The 22,244-nt window shown below is 42.3% G+C and overlaps 1 protein-coding gene across 1 annotated transcript in view; it reads left to right on the top strand.

Annotated features, from left to right (window-relative positions):
* The window catches only part of WDR75 (WD repeat domain 75), a 1,027,793-nt gene that overhangs the window by 391,504 nt on the left and 614,045 nt on the right, over positions 1 to 22,244 (top strand). The window lies entirely within an intron of this gene.

The following is a 22,244-nucleotide window of genomic DNA, read 5'->3' as shown; positions in this document are numbered from 1 at the left end:
CTGGTCACAGATGCTTCAGATATGGGATGGAGAGCAACTTTAGGCTTCCAAAAGGTGCACATACAGAAAGTTTGGTCAACTCATCAACAAAAAGAGCACATCACCTTCAAAGAAATAGAGTGCTTCTGCTGACTCTTCAGGCCTTTCATCCTCTTTTCTCCCCAGGACCTCTCAAGATGTTTACAGACAATACCACAATGATGTGGTACGTCAGCAAAATGGGCGGGGGGACAAGATCTTATCTTCTTTGCCAATTGACAGTCCTAGTGTGGGAAATGCCTATCCGGCATCAAGTGACACTTAAGGCAGTTTATATTCCCTCAGGTCAAACATTGTGGCAGACTCTCTGAGCAGGTCCATAACTCAGTCCCTCAAATGGATGCTTCACAGGGTTGTGTTTTTGGACATTGTCCACCAATAGGGGTACTCCACAAATGGATCTTTTTGCCTCCCCTCTGAACAGACAACTTCCTCTCTCTTATGCCAGAGGCCCAGGTCCTCTGGATTGGAAGGTGGAATCCCTCTCTTTTTCTTGGAAGTTGTTGTTTCTTTATGCCTTTCCACCCGTTTCCCTCATTCCAAAAGTTCTGTTCAAAATCCAACAATATGTTCCCAAAGTCATATTGGGGACTCCCTTTTGACCAAGACAGCATTGGTTCCCTCTTCTGCATTTATCCAAGGGCAGTCATCACAAGTTACTTCACAGGGTGGACCTACTCACACAAGACAAGGGATCTCTCATCCATCCCCACCTGGGTGATAGGATTTTGATTCCACACAGACCCTTTTTTCTGAGGACATGCTTAGGGTCTTGCATGATGCCAGGAAGCCCCCTGGTAAGAAATCCTACTTACCTAGATGGAAAAATTTTATTTTTTGGTGTCTTTCTCGTAATCTGGCTCCACTTTCTGTGGATGTTCATCTGATTTCCTCTAACCTGTGTGAACTGCTCAATGCTGGGTTGGCTTATTCTTCTTTTAAGGCCCTCATCAGCCATTTCTGCTTGTCTGCCTTCATCATCTCCCTCACCTTCTAGATTTGAAGCTAATCGATTTCTTAAAGGTATCCTTCATCTTAGGCCTTCGAGGAAGCGTGTTCTTTCTTCCTTGGATCATAATTTTATTTTAGAAAAATTGATCCAGTGTCCTTTTGACCCTGCTGCTTTAGCTTCCTTACAGCATTGTTCTTGTAAGACTGTACTTTTGTTACCCTTTACTGCTGCCAGATGGGTGTCTGAGCTGCAAGCCCTTATGGCTTTCCCTTCTTTTTTAGTGTTCCATAAGGACAGCGTGTCCCTTTGTGTAATCCTCCTTTTATGCTTATGGTGGTGAATGAGTTGTCTCTTAATCAGTCTATTCATTTGCCCATTTTTTTTCCTTCTCTATAGTCTGCTAGTGAGAAGATGCTGAACATGTTGGATGTGCATAGACAGCTCAGATTTTATTTGGATAAGACGAAGACTTTTTTGTAAATCTGTTCAACTCTTTGTTTCATTTCATCCCAGGTCTTTATGATTGGCTATTTCCAAGCAATTTCTTCCTACATTTCTAAAGCCATTTCTTTTTGTTATTCTTTTCATGGTAAGAGCCTTCCTTCTACTGTAATGCTCATTCAGCTAAAGCTATGACTTCTTCTGGTACCTTTTTCAAGGGCAGTTACCTGGACTGCTGTGCATACATTTACCAAGCACTACAAGTTGGATGGAATTTCTAGAGCTGGTTTTGTTAGGGCCATCCTTCATGGGTTTCTAGAGAGCTCATCTAGTCCTTACTCCTCCCTTTCTTCTTTCTGTGCTTTTGCACTCTCTCTGCTAAAATGAATACTGCAACAGTGAAATGGAAGGCCATAGTATAGCTGTATAAGATCTTAACATAACTGTAGATGTCCTTCTCTTCACTGTTGCAGTATTCACTCCTTCCCTCCTCTCCAGGTCTTTTTCTCTTCTGAATGCATTGGTTACCTCTCTTCTCCTTGGATTGGCGTTCCTGCTGGGGCTCTCAGTCCTGAGGATGGTATGTCCGGACATTACCTTTATGCCCTATACTTTTCACTGGGAGCATACGTGTGATGTATGGTGTACCGTAAAGCAATCTAAAGGCTTTGGTATACTGGCAGGGGATTCCTGTTGTAATGAATACTGCAACAGTGAAGAGAAGGGCATCTACCATTTTGGTAAGATCTTACACAACTGTATTTTGTTCGTAGCTCATATAATAGTGCATTGGATTATTTTTTTCCACCTCCTGCATTTTCTATCTGTTTATAGTGGATAGAATGTATGATGTCCTTCTGTTCCAATGTTGCAGTATTCTTAGTATGGTTATTCCCTGCCTCATGCGACCCTTACGTTGGCTCCTATACAAAAGCTTAAGCCTGGCTGCTGTAGGTGCATGGGACATCACACACAGGGTCATAAACCAGTGACCTTAAATGTGATGTCTGCATGCACAGACCTCAGAACTTTTCATCCGCAGTCGACCATCACATCGATCGCTTCGCTGCTTTACTTGAAGACGTCTGAAGCTAAGTACCCCGTTGGGAATTTTGCCTTTATGTTGTTTGAGCTTGGTTTGCTGTACTTATCATTAGCTGATGTCAGCTAAGAAGGGTAAATGGCGATGTGGGTGGCAGATTCTGCATAAGGATACACACGATCACTGCGTTTTCTGCCTAGGCTGAGAGCATGACCATACCACTTGCCAGATTTGTCAATCATTTGTACCCAAGACCCTCCAAAGCCATCTGGCCACCCTTAATTTATATTTAGAAAACCAGAGACTCAAAAAACTAGTGGTCAGGATGGATCCCGACTCGGCCATTCTGAAGGAACCACCATAGAAAAAGGCCAAGGTTTCCAGGCCTAGTTCCTCTGCCTCTCTACAATTTCCAATTTAGGAGTTGAGGGACGTCCGATAGAACTGTCTACTTTGACGGCTCCCCTCGAGGAAGCCAGTTTGGAAGTAATGGCCAGTGGGTCCACGGAGTTAGCTCTGACGTTGGTCCCTACCGATGTCGAGGGGAAACCAGATATCGTCAGACAACCGACCAGGGTGCTATTGCCTGAAGTCTCCATCACTTCCCACTCCCCTGAATCCAGGCCTTCTCCTAAAACTAAAACCACTATCCGGTTAATAGCATTCCAAGCAACCAGAAATAGCTAGTATATCCAAAAATTTCTTTCATTAACCACGCAAATACACATTAGAGAATTGTTTAGAGACTTGTGTGGTCATTAAAAGAAAATTTTGGATATACTGGCTATTTCTGGTTGCTTATTCTAAAACTACTCCTTTGAAAAGGAAGCAGAAAATAAAACACCAGACTCCTCCCTCTGAAGGACTTCCAGACTGGCAATCCTTCACCACCTCCTTGATGCAGGCCTTCATGGCCTTTAGGCCTACAGTCTCTTCCCCCTCCTCCACCATTCCAGTGCTCAGCCCTTGGCGTGCCTCAGTCACTTTTCTCCCTCTTCCTACTGCTCATGAAGGGAAAGAAGAACAGGAACCCTACTATTCATCCACAGATGAGTCCGTCTCCTATTCATCTCAGATTGCCTCTCCGCTTGAATATTATTCCCCAGATGAGGAATCCATAGAAGGGGACTCTCCACCAGAATAACTATTCTTTTCCATAAGGAGTTTATTTATTTATTTTTTTTATTGCTTCTTTGTAGCACTTTATTTTCTGATGTTACTGAAGGCTTTTCCTGTTTGGGGTAAGCTGAGTTTTATTTTCGCAAGGGTTTATAACCCTTTCTGAATGTTCTGTTGTATTTTTGAAAAGCCGGACATTTTTTGCCTTACTATGGCTTTTTCTATCAGCTACTCTCTTGTCTTGTGCTGCCATAAGCGTGGCTGTTATTTCTGTTGATTTAAGGCATAATTTTAAATATGTTGGAGGAAAACTTGCTGTTTTCAGTTTTTTCACTATACGTTTGTGTAAAGAGTTGAATTAAGTTATTTAATGAGATTTTAAAGACGTTATTCATTTAAGTCACAATTTTAGCACCATTTTGTTTAACAGGATTTTTTCTTAAGTTTATACAGGTGGTACCTCACAGTTCAACTGTAATCCATTCCAGAACGGTGGTTGAATTGCAAGATGCCATTTCCCATACAAATGTATGAAAAATGGTTTAATTTGTTCCTGGGCCAAACTAAATTAAAAAAAATACACTAAAAAAATAAAATAAAAAAAATGTAGCTCACCATGATCTGAAGTGTAGAACATCTGTTAAATGGAGGAGAGTATGTGGAAGGGATATTAGAGGAATGGAGGACTACTGTACATTACTAAAATTATGGCTTGTGCCACATAAAAATCTATTTGATGTTACATCCATCTAAGAATGCAGGCTAACATGTTTCCTGTCCAGCTAAAATGTGCACTCATTACATCATTCTGCGATAGCACTTATGAAATGAGATTCTGTTTTCTCTGATTGTGATTAATATTTTATTTAGTTCACTTTAATGTGATATAAATTATAACTTGAAACGTCTTTCAACAGTTTCTTATCCACACCCCCAAAAGAAATAACACACTATACAGTGTATATTGGTATGCCTGTTTTTTTAATCCCACTCCAGGACTTTGCACAGTGGCTTCCCTACTTGGCTCATTCATTCAGGTAAGTGGGCATCATACACTTGTGCCCATTCTCTTTGCCCATCCCCACTATTGTCCATACTAAAAGCTAAACATGAGTCACTGTATTTACACTATTTTACAGAGTCCACTTAGTCTTTCGTTGTTGGAGGGGGAGTCTTCACCCTGTCCTGCCTGTTCTCTATGGTTTTTGTTAGGTGTAGGTGAAATAAAATTGTCCAGGGTGACTTCTCTCTCTCTTTTTCAGGATGGTCTTGAAGTGGTGCATGATTATGATGTTAAGCAAGTCCATCATCCTGTTGGGGTGCTACTCCAAGACTATAGTATGCATCTTCTCCCAGCTGGATAAAAGTTCTTTAATGCAAGCAGTTGGCATAGGACCTTTTTCTCTGGTGTAATCTTCAGAAGTAAATTATTTTTCTTTTTCTTTGAACTGCTCATTATAAAGTGCTGTAAGTGCCTCCATTGTGAGTTAGTTGTCATGGTCTTGTAGCAGTTCCTCCACATCTGCCTCATTCACCTCTCCTAGGTCCAGGTGCTCTGCGGTGGAAACAATGTTTTGCAGCACTTCAGCTGCTTCATTCACATGTTCACTTAGGGAAAATTAAGGAACCAGCTTCCTTCAGGCTGCACAAAAGGGGTTTCTGCAACATTCCATCCCAGGCACTTTTGATGCATGATATGGCTTGAAGAATGTTAACTCAGTCTTTCAGAATTCCTTCAGTGTTTTATCTAAAGAATGGGTCACATCAAAGAGCCTGGAGAAGAGTGTTTTTGTGTAGACCTTCATGAAGCAGGCATTGACTTGTCGATCCATAGGTTGAATGAGAGAAATTGTGTTGGAAGGCAGGAACTGAACCGTGATGAAGTCAGTCTATCTGAAAAATTTCCTCTAACTCTAGTGGGTGGGCAGCAGCATTGTTCAGAAGCAGAAGAGCTTTCATTGGCAAATTGTTCTCTGTCAGGTACTTCTTGACACTTAGAGTAAACCTCCCCAAAAACTGACTGGTCTATCCATGCTTTGGTGTTTGATTTCCACATTACAGGTAGTTTTGATTTTATAATTTTTTTTCAAAGCATCTTGGGTTTTCTGAGTGATATATCAGCAGAGGCTTCAGCTTGAGTTTACACTGGAATTTGCTGCCAGGAGGAGTGTGAGCCTATCTTTCATAGACCTGTGACTTGGAAGACTAGTTTCTTCTTGGGTTATGTAAGTTCTACTTGGCAGCCTCTTCCAGAAAAGCCCCATTTCATCGCAGTTAAATATCTGTTCTGGGAGATGGCCTTCTCTCTGTGTCAATTCTTCAAATTCCTTGACAAATTTTTGTGCACCTTCTTTGCAGCACTAGCTGCCTCTCCTTGTCTTGGAACATTGTGAATGCCACTTTTTTTTAATTTGTGGAACCATTCCCTCCTTGCTTTAAAGTCCTCTGTTTGCTGTGAGGTACTTCCTGTAGTTTTTTTTGTAAGTCTTCAAAGATGAGCTTAGGTTTCTGACAGATCATGGTCTGAGTTATTGGATTTCCCTTCATCTGCCTCTCCTGGATCCAAACAAGAAGCATCTTCTCTATATCTTCATGAATTGCTTTTCTGTGTTTGTCCAAAACCCTTCTTGCTCCTTCTGACACCTTAGCACCCATGATGCTGCCTCCGTTTTTTCCAAAATGTTGAGACTGTAGACCTAGGCATTCCATACTGTTCTGCTGTTCGTCCTGTTTTTACCTCGTCTCTCAATTTTACCTATAATTTCTTTCTTCTTTTCAATGCTCAGACATTTTTTTTTCCTGTCAGTATCTCTCTTTTTTTCACTCTTCTTTAACCCCATTTCTTCACTTCTTCGCAATACTTAAGAAACAACTGCACTACATAAATAACACAACAACAACAACAGGACAACTGCACTACATAAATAACACAACAACAACAGGAAACAATAAACAACTTTTCAGCATCCTTTCCAGGTCAACTGGCGAGATGGCAGTTGAATTGCGGGATGCTCGGATGGCTGAAAGCACAGTTGAATTTTAAGGTGGCTGAATTGTGAGGTACAACTTGTATTGATTTCTTTATATTAGGCTAATGTACACTGTTTTTATACACATGGATCTGAAATTAACCATTTATTGAATATTATAGGGGGGATTGATGAAATGAAATTGGTGCTTAGTGTAATTACTGAATTACTTGCTGTTTCTTTAGTACAGAATTCTACTTGTTTCTCTGTTTAAATAATAGTCTTTACATTTATATTTTAAGTGAGAATATAGGAGTGTTATCCCTTTACTTACTGGAAGTGCAGTTTCTTCAGTAGTTTTTCCTGACCTGACCATCTGCCTCTTTTGCACCTGAAAAGCACAAAAGTAAAACAAAATTATGCCTTAGCCTATGGATTGTGACTTCACAGTAGCACTTAGCTAAGTGTAGGCTATCAGAAAACTTGCCTTATTTTACCTCCAGGTTCTCTGGTGTGGTGTTGGTATTGGTATCACAACTGTGCATGGCATGACAGACGCATCTTCTGTGGCTGTACTAGTGCCTGTTTCAGATCTGGGAGAACCAAATAATTTGGGTGCAGTGGAAGTCAAGGGTGCATAATTTGCCAGGGTTGAAAAATTTATTTCTGAGCATTTTCCTTCTACTGTTGTGCATGCAAAGAAAAGCGAGAAAAATCCCACATGTAGTTGAGCCACAGTCTGTTCCAGGTTTACTACCAGAGATGATGGCGTTGGCTCTGTCCATTGTTCAAGCAGTTGATTATGACAAGCACTTCTGGGTTAATAGCAACTTTGGTATTTCCACCCTCATTCTTTCTGCTTTGGATCCTGATTTTGAAGAAGATTGTATGGCTGAGAGTTCGGACATGTCTGAATCTGTTCACTCAGTTTCTTCTGATGATAAGCAGATACAGGAACCCAAACAAATGCTTGTTTTTTCCCCAATCATTGACTAGATTTATGTATGTAGTTGTAAGCAGTTTTCTGCTGCATGTGAGATTGGCAGCATTTATGATCTTTTGGAGGATGGAGCTCCTATCCTTTAGCCTATCTGTCTTGTGATCCTGGCATTGGAGGATGTTTTAAAGAAAACATGCAGTTCTCCCTTGCTTGCTGAGGCTGTCCAGGGCCCTTTGTCTGTGGCTCTGTCTTTTGTCTCTCCAGCTACAGTTTTTAATAAGTCTATTTTCTACAAATCTGGTCTCTCATGATAAACCAGGAAAGTGGCTAAAATCTCAGGGGAAGAAGATGGCATAGTCCAGTACAGTAGCTTTTAAAATATGTAACTATTGGTGTTTTTATTTGGAAATTTATATTGAGATGCATGAATATTTTAATAAGAGTTTGCTGCATCATTGCCGGTTGAGTAGAAGGTTTGTCAGAGATATAATTTCCAGTGTGTCTCAGGTGTAAAAACATGCTTTAAATTGCATCTTAGGGTTGACACTATTTCTAGAAATGTAGCTTGGTCTGTGGTGATGAAGGGGTATATTGTTGCATGGTCAGAATTTTTCGGATGACTTAAAAAATGACATTTTGAATGCTTTCATTGAGCCTGATTGTGTGTTTGATACTGAAACTAGTCAGATCCTTAAACACAGGGATGTCAGAGGTAAATTGCAAGGTCTGTCAAAAATGTTTCATATTCCTAAATTTTCCTCATTTAAACAGGGTAATTTTCAGCAGCCTCTTAAAGAGAAGTCCCAGTCTGAAAATATCTAAAGTGCTACAAGGAAGTGTCAGGATGACAGTGCCATCAAGTCCAAGAGGAGTCCCTTTCCCAAAATGGACCCCCCAAACTTATTACTATGCCAACGTAAGGCACCCGTCTTTCAGATCTTCTTCTGGTGCTGTATCTCCCAAGTTGTCCGTCAACAAGGCTTTGTCCATCAGTGGTTTCCAACACGTGGGCCCTTAACATTGTGGACAACGGTTATTGATGGCAGTGAAAAGACCATCTTTTTGTCTCCGCAAACTTGAGTACAAGATCATGCCCTCTGCACTGATTGGCAGTGATGGCCTTGCAGCTGGCTTCTCAGTATTCTGTGACTCTTCATGCTTCTTGCATTCCATCAGATTAGAACGTTGTGGCAGACAGACTGAGTAGATCCTGTGCAGATCTGCAAAAGTGGAAGTTCAAGGTGGTAGAGCTCCAGGATTTAGTCCAGATGTGGAGAAAGCCTCAAGTAGATCTGTTTGACTCCTTTGAAAACCGACAACTAGAGAAATTCTATTTCAGACATACTGGCAGCCTTTCGAAGTACAGAGATGACTTTTTGTTCCCTTGGACAAGAATGTTCTTTTATGCATTTCTACCTGATCTTCTGATTCAGAAGGTACTTCTCAAAGTTCAGAGAAATGCCAAACATCATTGTGATGACTCCCTGTTGGCCCAAACAATCTTGGTTCTCCCTTCTAATGGTATTGGCCACATTATCAAAAACTCCTTCACACTCCGAGCTTGTTCATGCAGTCTCTGGGGTGACTGGTTCACACCAATTGAAATTCAAGTTGACAGCCTGGATGATTCAATTTTGACTCCCTTTAGGCACCTCTTTCACGAAGATGTGCAGCAGATGTTAAGAGGCCAGAAAAAATGCTACAAGAAAAACTTTTGTATTTAAAGACGGATGAGGTTTTCCAAGTGGTGCCTAGATGTGAATAGTGAGTCTGTTGAGGTTAATATCCCTCTGGTCTTGAGGTATTTGTGTAAGCTACTTCAGGATGGCTTATTGTATGCATCCTTTAAGGTTCAGTTAGTGGCCATCCCTGCTTGTCTGCCTGCCTGTGGATCCCCCTCTTTCATCTCTTTTATGACACCCCCTTGCAAGCAAATTCCTCCTTTGTGGGATCTCAGCTATTTTGCAGAAAAATTGACTTTGCCACCTTTTGAACAGAAAGGTCAAGCTAATCTCAAAATGTCCTCCTATATCACTGTTGTGGTATTCATAATCTTGGGGACATCCTGACAAGGATAGCCCAATGTCTGACCAGTGTACCAAAGCCTTTAAATCTTCTTTGCCACCAGTCCAAACACCATCATTGATAGTCTGTCTGAATGTTGTTTGCTGTTCTGATTCCTAGCTGTCAGATAAGTGTGTTGTCGGGGTCCTTACTGTTGGCCTTATTTTCTTTTGGTTACCTGGAGTTCAGGTCATCCAAGGAGAAAATGTCAATGCGGAGACAGATTTCCCCATAAGGATCATCACGATCAGTGTCTCTTTTGTTTGGGTGCTTCCCACAACCATACATCTGTAGTATTTGTTAGGCGTTTGTGCCCAAGACTCTTAGAGGCTGGTTGTCTTTCCTGGCCATCTGTCTTGAGAATCAATGACTTAAACAGCTAGCCCCCAGGGTAGCATAGTGGAATCAGTTAATCTCAAGATTCTTTTCATTAAGTAAGAATGCCAAGAAATCTCTGCCGGATGCTTTGGCTGTCCAGTCTCCATTGGATGTCTCTCTACAAGTGGATGATAGCTTTGTAGGTCATCCAGTGTTGACATTAGATTACTCTGTCATGACCATGTCGGAGGCTGACAAGGATCCTTCCTTTCACAAGTCCTCTGAGAGTTTGTGGTAGTCTGTTCCAGACATCAAGGGGGAACAGAGATTGGTTATCTTTGCGGGCCCTAGAGGGATTCTGCAGATTCTGGTCAAGAAGAGGTTCTGGGTACTCTTATTGAATCTCGTCAAGGGTCAGAACCTCCAGTGTTTATTAAGGCTGATGTCCCTACCAAGAAAAAAGTAGAAGACTAAACATTCTTCTGTACATCCTAAGGACCCTCAAAGGGAATGGCAAGAGTTTTACTGCCTTAATGCCCCTGAAGTCGCACCAAGGGGGTTTCTGTGCTAACTCCACCTTAGACTTCACTTCATTTCCTTCTAAAAGGCGTAGGGAACCTGATTCCCCAGATGAGGATTCAGAGTCTGATGAGGGGTCTTTGTCTTATACTTCTCAGATGCCTTCTCCCTTGGCTTGTGGCTCTGATGAAGAGGAGTCAATTAGCCCTGAGTCTCCTTTGGATGAACTGCCTTTTGGGAACACAGTAGCCAGAACGATAGAATACTTTTAGTGGGATTCTTCTCTGCTGTATGCTCTCCAGAAGAGGTATTATGAGTTGCTTCAGGTGGATATACTTAAACCTTCTGCAGTACCACCTGTGCTGGCTGCTTTGTTGGACACTTTTATAGCTGCCTCTAAGACTCTGGATTCTCAGTTATCTGGTGCTAAGACAGGTTCTGTAAGTTTCCTGAAGATTGTCAATTCCTGTTTGTGTCCTCCTGCTGATCTTGCTGTTGGCTCAGTCTCTCCTCACAAGTCTTCTAAGCTTTTGCCCTCTACCAGGCTCCTGCCATTCAGATAAGGATAATAGCACCATGGAGAGGATCGGATAATAGCACCATGGAGAGGATCAGAAAGAAGGTCTGTACTGCTGCCACCTTGGCCTTAAAGGCCATTATTTACCACACCCATATGACCAGATATAATGTGGCCTTGACTGCCCAGGCTTGTAAGGTTGTTTCTGACCTCCCTGATTCTAATGGAAACTTTTGTGATCTCTCTCTTATGCGATTTGCCTCTCAGGTGGCTTGCCACTCTTTCAAGTTCAGCTATGATGCTGCTGCTGCCTTTGGGTCTGTCATGAGGCATTATTCTTGGCTTCATCTATGGTCATTACAAGGACATTAAGGCCAAACTGGTGGATGCTCCTTTAGATAATAAAAATCTGTTTGGGACTGCTGCTGCTATGTCTGTCTCTTCAAGAAAAAGGTAAACTTTGCAGGACCTTAAACATTTTTGTGTTTCCCCATCCCCAAGTTCAAGAGAAAATATCTTACTAGGTCTGCTTTTGTTTGCAGGCAGCCTCGTTAGTCCAGTAAAGGCAGGAAGACTGGTAGGCTAGCTCTTCTTGCTAAGTCTTCTCAGGTTCCTGTGGCCCAGAAGTGTACTTTGTGACAAGTCTGCCTCTCTCTCTCTCTCTCTCTCTCTCTCTCGCTGACATTTTGACCCCCCCCCCCCAAACCCTTGGCCAGGTTCCCTTGTCTCTTCTGCTTTCCCTCTGTCTTCTAAACTGGCAATGTATCACCTCAGATTCTTGGGGTCTGTCCATCATCTGTCAGGGTTACTTCATGATGAGGAAGTGTCTCCCTACTTTTTCAGGGATTCCAGAACCTCCTTGAGAGCAGCTTCCTTATTTCTCAGAGGTTGTTGAGTCCCTGGTGTGGACTAGGGAACTGTTTAGATTGTCCCTCCTTCCCAAGTAGGAAAGGTATTCTACTCCAGAATGTTTCTGCTTCCTCGAAAGGAGGGCACTTAGAGGCCTGTTCTGGAACTTTCCTTGCTCAGTACCTTTCTCAAGGTTCCTTCCTTTCAGATGCCTTTTCTTCAAACCATGGTTCCTCTTTTGCTTCCACAGGCTTTTCTGGTGTCCTTGGATCTGCCGGATGCTTAACTTCACATTCCTATTCACCTTCTTTACAGGAAGTTTTTGTTTCTCTGTTTCTTTCTCTCATTTTCAGTTCTCTGCTTTGCCCTTTGGCCTCTCTGTTGCCCCAAGGGTATACACAAATGTCTAGCTCCTGTGATTGCCTTTTGCAAGCTCCAAGGCATTCAGATTTTTCCATATTTAGATGCTGTGCTGATTCAGGCACCTTCTGCTAGTTGCCTGTTACAGGGTATTGAGTTCACCATAACTCTTCTTCAAAGTCTGGGGTTCTGTCCTGACTCCTCCTCAAGATCACATGTATTTGAACCTCAGGATTCAGACAGTGCCAGTGTTGGCCTGGCTTCTACCTCCAAAGATTTTGTCCTTAACAGCCTTCTTCACTCTCTTCTTCCTGTGCCTTTATTCCGGTCAGGGAGTATCCTTGAGTCTTAGGATTCATTGCCTTTTCTATTCCAATGCTCCCTCTTGCCGGACTACCTATGCGGAAGCTTCAGTGGTACCTTAGGTCTATTTGGCTTCAGCATTGCTATCCTCTGGATTTCAGAGTTCACCTCCTTCCTTGTCGCAAGTGGTGGATTCAGCAAGGTACCCTCAATCCAGCCTACCCTTTCAGCCTTTGGTTCCTTCTCAAGACCTGTTCACGGACTTTTCAGACATGGGGTGGGGGGCTTCCTTTGGTCACCTGAAAGCTCAGGATCTCTTCTCCTCCATCAAAAGTCAGAACAACCAACATCAAAGAGAAGAGACCTTTGATTCTGACCCTTCAGGTTTTTCACCCAATGCGCTTTCCAGGCCCCGTGAAGGTTTACACAGACACCACCACAATTATGTGGTATGTCAACAACCAGTAGAGCACAAAGTCTTAACTTCTTTTCAGGCTGGCTCTTGAGGTCTAGGTTCTGGCTGTTGATTATCAGCTAACTCTTCAGGCAGTGTATATTCCTTCAGAACACAATCTAATTACATACTCTTTGAGCAGGTCCAAAACACAGGCTCACAAATAGATGGCGTCACAGAGATGTTTTTGGACATAGTCCATCGATGAGGTATTCCTCAGGCAGATCTTTTTGCCTCCTGTCTGAACAGGCAGCTCCTTCTTTTCTGTTCGCTAGTACCATACCATCTGACATGGAAGAAGTTTCTTTCCTTTGGAAGGTGATGTTTCTGTATGCTTTCCCTCCTGTTCCTCTACTTCCAGTAGTCCTGTAGAAAATTCAGCTGGACTCCCAAAAATCTTACTAGTATCTCCCTTTTGTCCAAGACTGCACTGGTTCCACCCTCTTATTGCATCTGGCTAGGGGCAATCAGCCACACGTTACCTCACCGGTTGGACCTCCTCACACAGGACAAGGGGTCACTCATCCATCCTCAGTTGTCCACTCTTCACCTGACACCGTGGGTGGTATGGTTTTGATCCCTTTTAGCACCTATTTTCTGAAGATGTGCTCCAGGTTTTACAAGAGGCAAGAAAACCCGTAGCCAGAAAGTCTTGCGTGTCCAAATGGAAAAGATTTTCTATTTCTGTTGATATTCTCTTAGCCAAGACCCTTTTTCAGTGGGTTTCCTTCTGGTTCTCTCCTATTTGTGAGTTGTTCCAGTCTAGCTTGGCCTATTCTTCTGTGAAAGCCCATTTTTAGCTATTTCTGCTTATCTGACCTTGAATCCTCCTTGGTCTTCTTGTTTTCAGGTCAAAAATTTCTTAACAGTATCCTGCATCTTAGGCCTCCCAAGGAAGCCTATTCACCCTCCTTGGGACCATAATTCTTTTTTGAAAGAAAATGAGTTGGACTCCTGCATTTTCAGCTTCTCTGCAAAATTGCCCCTGTAAGACTGCCTTAATGATTGCTCTTACATCTGCTCGGAGAGTTTCTGAGCTTCAGGTCCTTATGGCCATTCCTCCATTTTTGTTTTTTCACAGAGACATTTCGTATTAATACATTGATGCCCATGGTTGTTATGAGTTGTTCTTAAATTATGCAGTACAACTCAATTTTTTCCCCTTCTCCTCAGTCTGCTAGTGAGAGGATCCTGCGTACATGGATTTGTACAGACAGCTTGGGTATTATTTGGATTAAACTAAGACCATTCATAAGTCTGACCAGCTTTTGTCTTCTTTTCATCCCAGGACTTTGGGTTTAGCTGTTTCCAAGCAGTCTATCTCTTCCTAGATATCTAAAGACATTTCCTTCTGTTCTTTGCATGGCAAGTGTCTGTCTACTTCAGTTAGAGCTGCTGCCTCTTCTGGTGCCGCCTTCATGGGTCTGGACACCAATTCCATTCTTGGAGCTGCTAATTGGTCATCAGTGCATACCTTTATTAAGCATTATAAATTGCATATGGTTTCCTATGGCCAGATCAGGTTTTGCTAGGGCCATTCTGCATTAAGTTTGTTGAGGGCTGTTCCTAACCTTCAACCTCTCACTCCTTTTTTTGAGCTTGTTATTCTCCCTAAGGTGAAGAATACTGAAACAGGGATATAGAGGGACATAGTACAGTTGTGTAAAATAGTACTATAACAGTAGATGTCAATCTCTTCACCTTTGCAGTATTCAGTCCCTCCCTCCACCACCCCTTTTTCTTTGGGTTTTGATTTGGTTACCCTCATGGCCAAGGGTCCCCCTTTTTCCATCTGCATTTTCTCCATTTTTATGTAAATAGCCTATTTTTATCATTTAGAGGCTGTTCTCTACTGGGGCAAATCAGTTCTGGGTTACTGCATCCATAGATCACCTTTTATTGCCTACTCCCTGTGCAGGAAGCATATGTGTGACATATGGTGCATACAAAAGCTAAAGGCTTTGGTATAGTGGCCAGACGTTGGGTTATCCTTGGCAGGAGATCACCAAGGTAAAGAATATTGCAACTTTGAAGAGAAGGACATCTACAGTTATGGTAAGAGTTTACACAACTGTACTTTCTTGACATAGAAAACTGTTTTGCATATTGCTCTAACATCTGCTAGGAGAGGTTCTGAGCTGCAAGCTCTCATGATGGGGCATCCTTGTCTTGTTTTCCACAAGGATAGGGTTATGTTGAGTACTAATTCTTCTTTCTTGCTGAAAGTGGTTTCAGAGCTTACTCTTAATCAGTCCATCAATTTCAGTGTGTTTTTTCCAACCTAAGAATTGGGAGGCGAGGATTTTTTCGTACCTTGGATGTGCATCGGCAGCTCGGGTATTACCTTGAAAAACAAAGTCCTTTAGGAAGACTAAAAGGCATTTTATCTCTTTCTGTGGAGCAAAAAAGATGTTAATCTTATTAATGACTGCTGCAGTAGCCGTAGCTATATGGGTTATGTCCTGCCAAAGGTATAATAGTCGGACAGCGTCTAAAGCTTCAGGACACCTTCCATGCACCCAAACTGTCAGGCAGCACGAGCTGACTAAAAGACAAGTTTGGAAGCCAAGCCCATTAGAGGTTTACTGCTGCTGAAGAGTATGCTTCTCTGAGGTTTGAGGATCGATAGACAGCTTGTGCTGCTCCTTTGCTGAGCAGATAAGTTCCTTGCAGGGAAAAACTTTCTATTTTCTAAATATTGTTGCCGTTTTATAATTTTCCTCTTCTGGAAAGTTATTTTGAGCTAGGAGGTTTGTTTTAATGGATTGTGATGAGACTGTATCATACTTTTAAATGGGAGTGCTCTTTTTACCTGTCATTTAAAAGTTGTGTGAAGTAACTGGAAACCTTTTTTTCTGTGAAGAAGTTGTTTATTTTACTTAGAGGGGCTTCCAAAGTGTTTTAAATTATTTTTTATTGTTTTTTTCCTGTCAAAAAGTGACTTGTAAAGACTTGTAGTTTTTACCAGTATTTGCTGCTCGTCTTCCCTGAAAAGAGGCACCATTTCAGCATAACCATAGGACAGAGTACCAGTCCCACAGTCAATCCTCCTTCCAGCCACAAAAAGAAAAAAGTTAAGTAAACGGCCTTTGCCACCACAGCAGGTTAGCAGTTTGCCTCAGCCAAAGGTAGGTGACTGCTGTGGCCATTTGTTGTACCTCAGATCACTCATCTTTTGTCCTGGATCCCTCTGGTGTAGCACTTAACAGCCACTATGGACCAGAGGTTAGCCACATTCTCTGCAGTTGTAGAGGTACCCTCAGTCGGCAAGGGAAGAGCCACTCTTGTCGATCTTGGGAGAGGGAAAATAGAAGACTTCCCTATTGTGTCAGAATGCAGTGCCCATCCCGAGGAAAGCTGCTGCTGCCATAAGTAATACAGTTGCCCTATTTTTCCTGTCAAAAAGAAAAAAAAAAGCTAAGCTTGTATTTACTCCCCCCTCAAATTTCTTTGAACAGGAGTGGTTTACGGAGTCTGGCTCAGGGTTTAATTCAGAGTATTCATCATTCTAGTAAAGCAGATTCTGGTAAAAGAAAGAAAAGTACCTCTTTTCCTGTAGAGATTAAAGATTCTGAATCTGAACAGGAAGATGAAGAGACAGATGCAGTCCCCCCCTCAAATTTCTGATTCAGACTCTAAGGAGAACTTTGTTTCTGATTCTCCCTGGGGGGGTCTTTTTCTCTGAGACAATTGCTAGTGTGAGCCAGTGTTTTCACTGGGAAAACACTGTGCTTTTTCAGTCCCTCAGAAAATACTGTGAGTTATTACAGTAGGATTGCCAGACCTTCCTCCAAACCAGTGGGCAGAGGCCCAAAAGCAAGTACTTTCTCTCCTCAGTATCAGGGCTACTCAACCTGTTCCAGCAGAGCAAAGAGGACAGGGTTTATACTCCAGACTGTTCCTGGTGCCCAGAAAAGAAAACTCTTGGCGCCCTATCCTGGATCTGTCAATTCTCAACACCTTCCTGGTGGTACAAAAATTCAAAATGCTTACCCTCCAGCAGCTGCTTCCTATGCTAGCCAAGGACTCCTGGCTGGTCACCCTAGACTTAAAAGAAGCTTATCTGCACATCCCCATAAGGGAATCTTGCAGGAAATTTCTACATTTCATGGCAGGCTCTATGCACTGTCAGTTCTCTGCACTTCCCTTTGGCTTATCTACTGTGCCCAGGGTATTCACAAAGTGCCTGGCTCCAGCCATTGCATACTGCAGGCAGAGAAATATTCAAATTTACCCATATTTAGATGATTGCCTGATTCATCCGGACAGTTAGGAATTGCTGCTTCAGCACATGGTGTTTGTAAAGAGACTCCTAATTTCTCTGGGGTATGTCAACGAAAAGAAATCACATCTGGTACCCAGCCAAAAGATTGTATTTCTGGGAGCAAACTTGAACACAACTTCCCAGATGGCATTCCTCACCCCAGAAAAGCAGGTTCATTTGACAAATTACTTCAAATTACTGGCCCAACAAAGCCCAGCTATCTGCAAGAAAAATACTGCAAGCCCTAGGGTTCATGGCTTCATGCATTCTCCTAATTACATATGCAAGACTGCACATGAGGAAACTTTTATGGTACTTAAAAAGTCTCTGGTGTCAACATTCTCAGGACCTGGAAAAAGTGATTCCTATCATTCCTTGCCTAAGGACAGAGTTTTTTTGGTGGGAAGAGGCTTGCAACCACAACAAGGGACTCCCTTTCACTCAACCCCTTGCCGCCCAAATCCTGACAACATATGCATCAGACTATGTATTGGGGGGGGGGCTCACATGGTAGTCAAATGAAAACCAGGACAGGTTCACCTGCCTATCAATCAAAAAGAAATGCTAGCTGTACAGAATGCACTGACAGCCTTCAAATACCTTATCCTTCCAGGACAACTCTTGATAAAGACAGACAGCACCACCGTTATGTGCTGCATAAACAAGCAGAGGGGAACTCATTCCTATCCACTCTGCAGGTTAGCTATGGCTCTGTGGAACACAGCCTTGAGCAATCAAGTGCACCTGCAAGCTCAGTTCCTGCCAGACAAACAAAATTGAGTGGCAGATGACTTTAGCAGAAATCTACTGGACCCACACGAGTGGAAACTGGATCACAACTCAAACTCTCCCAATTCAAACTTCTAATCCACAGGTGGGGGACACCAGAAGTGGACCTCTTTGCTTCTCCCCAAAACCATCAATTGAGCAAATTTTGCACTAGGACTCCCCACAGCCAAGCGTGGAGAGTGGATGCCCAATCCTTTACATGGGAAAACCTCTCAATCTCTGCCTTCCCCCCTCTGCCCCTCCTCTCAAAAGTACTACTCAAGATCAAACAGGAAAGGCCAAGGACAGTCCTTATTGCACCAGACTGGCCATGCCAGCACTGGTACCCACTCCTAACGCAGTCTGACAGCAGTGCCACCTTGGCACCTACATCAGACCCCCTCTGCTGTCCCAGCAGGAGAGACAGATTCTGCACCCTCAGCTGCAAACCCTGAACCTTGCAGCCTGGCTTATTCCCTGAATACATCACCAGCAACCCTCAGCAAACAGGTGCTGGATGTCATCCTTGAGGCCAGGAGGCCTAGTACTAGGAAATCCTATTCAGAAAAGTGGAAAGATACTGTTCTTGGAGCTAGTCTCAAGATAAGGACACAGCCGTGCCCATCTTACCTCAAATCCTAGGTTATCTAGCAGAGCTGCTCCACAAAGGCCTGTCCTTCTCATCAATTAAGATTCATACCTCTGCCATCTCAGCTCATTAAAATACTCAGCCCACCCCTCTTCTGTCACCCTCTCATCAAACAATTCCTGAGAGGAGCTAATAATTTAAGACCCCCGAGGAGAGCACCCACTCCTGCTTGGGACCGTAACTTTGTACTAGAGAAGCTTCCCCCTTTTGAGCCTGCTGTTACAGCAGAGTTAAAATTCCTCTCTTGGAAAACAGCCTTGCTTCTAGCCATCACTTCAGCAAGAAGAGTGTCTGAGTTACAGGATCTTATGGCTGTGGAGCCCTTCATCATCTTCCATGCGGACAGAGTTTCCCTCAGGACTAACCCGTCATTTATGCCCAAGGTGGTATCCAGTGTGGCTTTAAACCAATCCATCCATTTACCAACCTTTTTCCCTAATCCTCAATAAAAGGGAAAGGATTCTGCATTCCTTGGACGTCCACAGATGGCTCAGGTTCTACCTGGACAGGACTAAGCCTTTCAGAAAAACTGACCAACTGCTAGTCAGTTTTGCTACAGGAGCAGAGAGCAAGGCCATTTCAAAGCAAACCATTTCCAAATGGCTGTCACACTGCATCCATTTCTACTGCAAACACCATGAAAAACCTATCCCACAGGGGATCAAAACTCATTCCACTAGGGCTACCTCAACTTCCACAGCATTTCTCAGGGGAATCCCTACCAGGGACATCCTGGAGGCTGCAACCTGGAGTTCTGTACACACCTTACCTTCACCAAGCATTACGACTTATCTGTCTTTTCTAAATCCAGAGCTGGATTTGCCACAACAGTCTTACAAGACCTGCTAGCCAGCCCTAATACTTCTTGACTGCCTCCACCCTTCCTCAGCTTTGGGAATCAACCCAAGTGTGATGACTGCAACATTAAAACACAAAGAACATAGTACAGTTGTGTACACTTACTATAAATGTAGATGTTCAAGTGTATTCACTGTTGCAGTCCTGGTTGCCCTCCCTCCAGCCCCCTGACTTCTCTATGCTTTCTACCTTTACCCTTTTTGGCCATATTTTATGGCTGTGTTATTTACTTTTTACTGGAGGTGTTCCACACCATGTAATTGCTTCCTATTTTGGGGGCTCCTGACATCTAGGGCAAGAAAAACTGATGTAATTGGATCGGCTGCCTGTTTTGCACCCCCGACGACCTGACGTCATGGAAGAGGCAACAGCATCTGACTCAGAAATCCCAAGACTCTGGTATTCGGGCTGACTGAGGGCTACATGCAGGCAGGTAACCCAAGTGTGATGACTGCAACAGTGAATACATTAAAAAATCTACATTTATGGTAAGTGTACACAACTGTACTTTCTACTAACAGTACAAATTAAAATCATTATTTAATGCCTTATAGTTTTTGGCTGTTTGCTTAACAAAGGTAGACTGTATTCAAGTTTAAGGATGAGCTGTTTCTCACAAATGATGTATGAGCTTATGGGGATGATATATAGAATATTTTTATGCCAGCTTGGTTTCTTATAGTATCTTGTAACTGTGTCTGGGTGTTGTGAAGGTCAAGGAGGGATCTAGTTTTTGGCCGAGGTATATTTGTACAGTGAAATTTGGTGCAGTGTTGTTCATCTTGACCTTTAATAGTAATGGGGGTAGGTTGAACAGTATTTTTTTTTTGGGGGGGGGGGCAAACAGTATAACATTCTCTTGTTTCAGTAAGGTGTTAATAAGTAGTTATTTTTGGGGAGTCCAGCTGAAAAAAGTCAGTTTAGTAACTTGCCTTATAATTCAGATGCAGATGCGTTTTTCCCAGTTAGGAGGTCATCTGCATACATAGTTATTTTCAGTTAGAGGATGTTATGGGTTATATAATTTATGAAGAATGAAAAGAAAAGTGATCCTAGCACTGACCCCTGTAGTACTCCAATATTCAAGGTGCCTATTTTGGAGAAGGTCTGGTTAAAGTAAAACTTATTATATATAACTTTGGAACTTGTTCAGTGTGTTACCATCAAAGTTGAGCTGTGTAATTTAGCAGGTAATCTGTAATAACATGTACTGTAATATGGATGACTGTGTACAGGGCTTTCATTGTGCCAAATTCGTTAGACAGCAGTCTGTATTTGTTGGTATGGTCGAAGATTTTCTTTATAGAGTAGCTTTTCAAATATTTTAGTTAAAGGACAAAGGTTAGAGGTGGGTCTGTAGTCTTTTGAAATCCTTGGGTATATTCACTTTGGGAAAGGAAAGCACAGTGGTGGTTTTGAAAGGGTCCTTATTATCCAGTTGGTGTTGCAACTTTAGAGTTACTTAACAACCACAGACCAGGATGCATGGATGCACTCCGTGAGAAAAAATAAGTTTGAACAGTTGATTTGATTGCATTTGGTAACTGGGGATGTCCATCTTCAGTGGTACATTTATAGCTTTAGTACCTAATGAGCAACACAGACAAGGAATTCACAATATATGAGAAACAAAATGTTCTAAGATGCCTGTATTTAGCTTCATTAACTATTAGGATGAAAGCTGTTAGAACTTAAGTGCTCAGCACTGGAAATTTTTCATCTAGATTTTTTTAGCTGCACCTAGAGCTTGTATGTGACAGATGGCCCGAGGCTATTTTGGAGAATTTGGGATTTTTTTTTCCTTTGGTCGGATCAGCTGTTTAAGCCACAGAAGTAATTTCTTTCAGATCGCACGTACTGTTCTCATTCATTCTGCTGAACTTGTCAGTTATTTTTTGTTACTTTAATTGCTTCCTTCCCTAGTTAGATGCACATTTTCATGCCTGTTAGTTTACGGATTTATTCCATTTTGCCTGCCATATATTTGTTTTCACAATTTTTTTTAGTGTCAAGTTGATACTAGATTAGTCTGACTCGTTTGCCTCTTTTGGACCTCAGGACTTATTCTTTTTTTTCCTCCAGTTTTTATCACCTTATATATCAATTTGTTTTACTTGCTTGTTTTATTTCTCTCTCTTGCAGTTATTTTTTTTTTTCTACAGTGCAGGATATCTGTTGGCGTGAAGGAGAAGGCAAGGACAGCTAGGCTTGTAAAAGCTGTGTGTAGAGACACAGTACAGATACACTTTGTGTTTGTCGAGGTGGGGTGGGGGGTGATATTTAAATGTGGACTGTGAAGTTTGTGAGTCTTTTAGTAGTAATGCTGTTGGGGAAAGGAAGGTATTCCATCTGCTACCAACTATGCTTCTGCCTTGAGCTCAATCTTGAAGTCATCCATTTAGAACTGACATGAACCCTTCTCATATGTAGAGTGAAATGCAAATGCATCAATAATTTTAATTCTCTAGCTCTGACCATGCTTCAGGGAGACATAAGGAGAAGTTATAGGGATAGGGAAAAAGAGCTGGAGAGAGAATCATGGACAGGAGAAGTTTGGCACTGATCATGGGGAGCAGTATATGAATGACTCCCCTACCCTTAATTAGAAGTAGTCCAGAGGTGAAGATATTTTGCCATCCCAAGGAAGAGGATTCTACATCTTCATCTGAGGTCTTAATTCTGTGATAACCTATTGTGTCTCGGAGCCTTCTCTAGTCAAGTCTAGGAAAAAGAGAGTTTTTTTCCCGTCTGATGTGAAAGTTTGCTGAATTCTTTCCTTTAGGTCTGTTAAATCCTGTCACAACATTTATATAGAACTT

This window comes from Protopterus annectens, chromosome 5.part0 (genome assembly GCF_019279795.1).
Source record: "Protopterus annectens isolate FY-2018-M chromosome 5.part0, PAN1.0, whole genome shotgun sequence".
In the NCBI taxonomy this organism is placed as follows: Eukaryota; Metazoa; Chordata; order Ceratodontiformes; family Protopteridae; genus Protopterus; species Protopterus annectens.
Note: the sequence above shows the minus strand (reverse complement) of the source record. Positions and strands in the feature narration are given on the sequence as shown.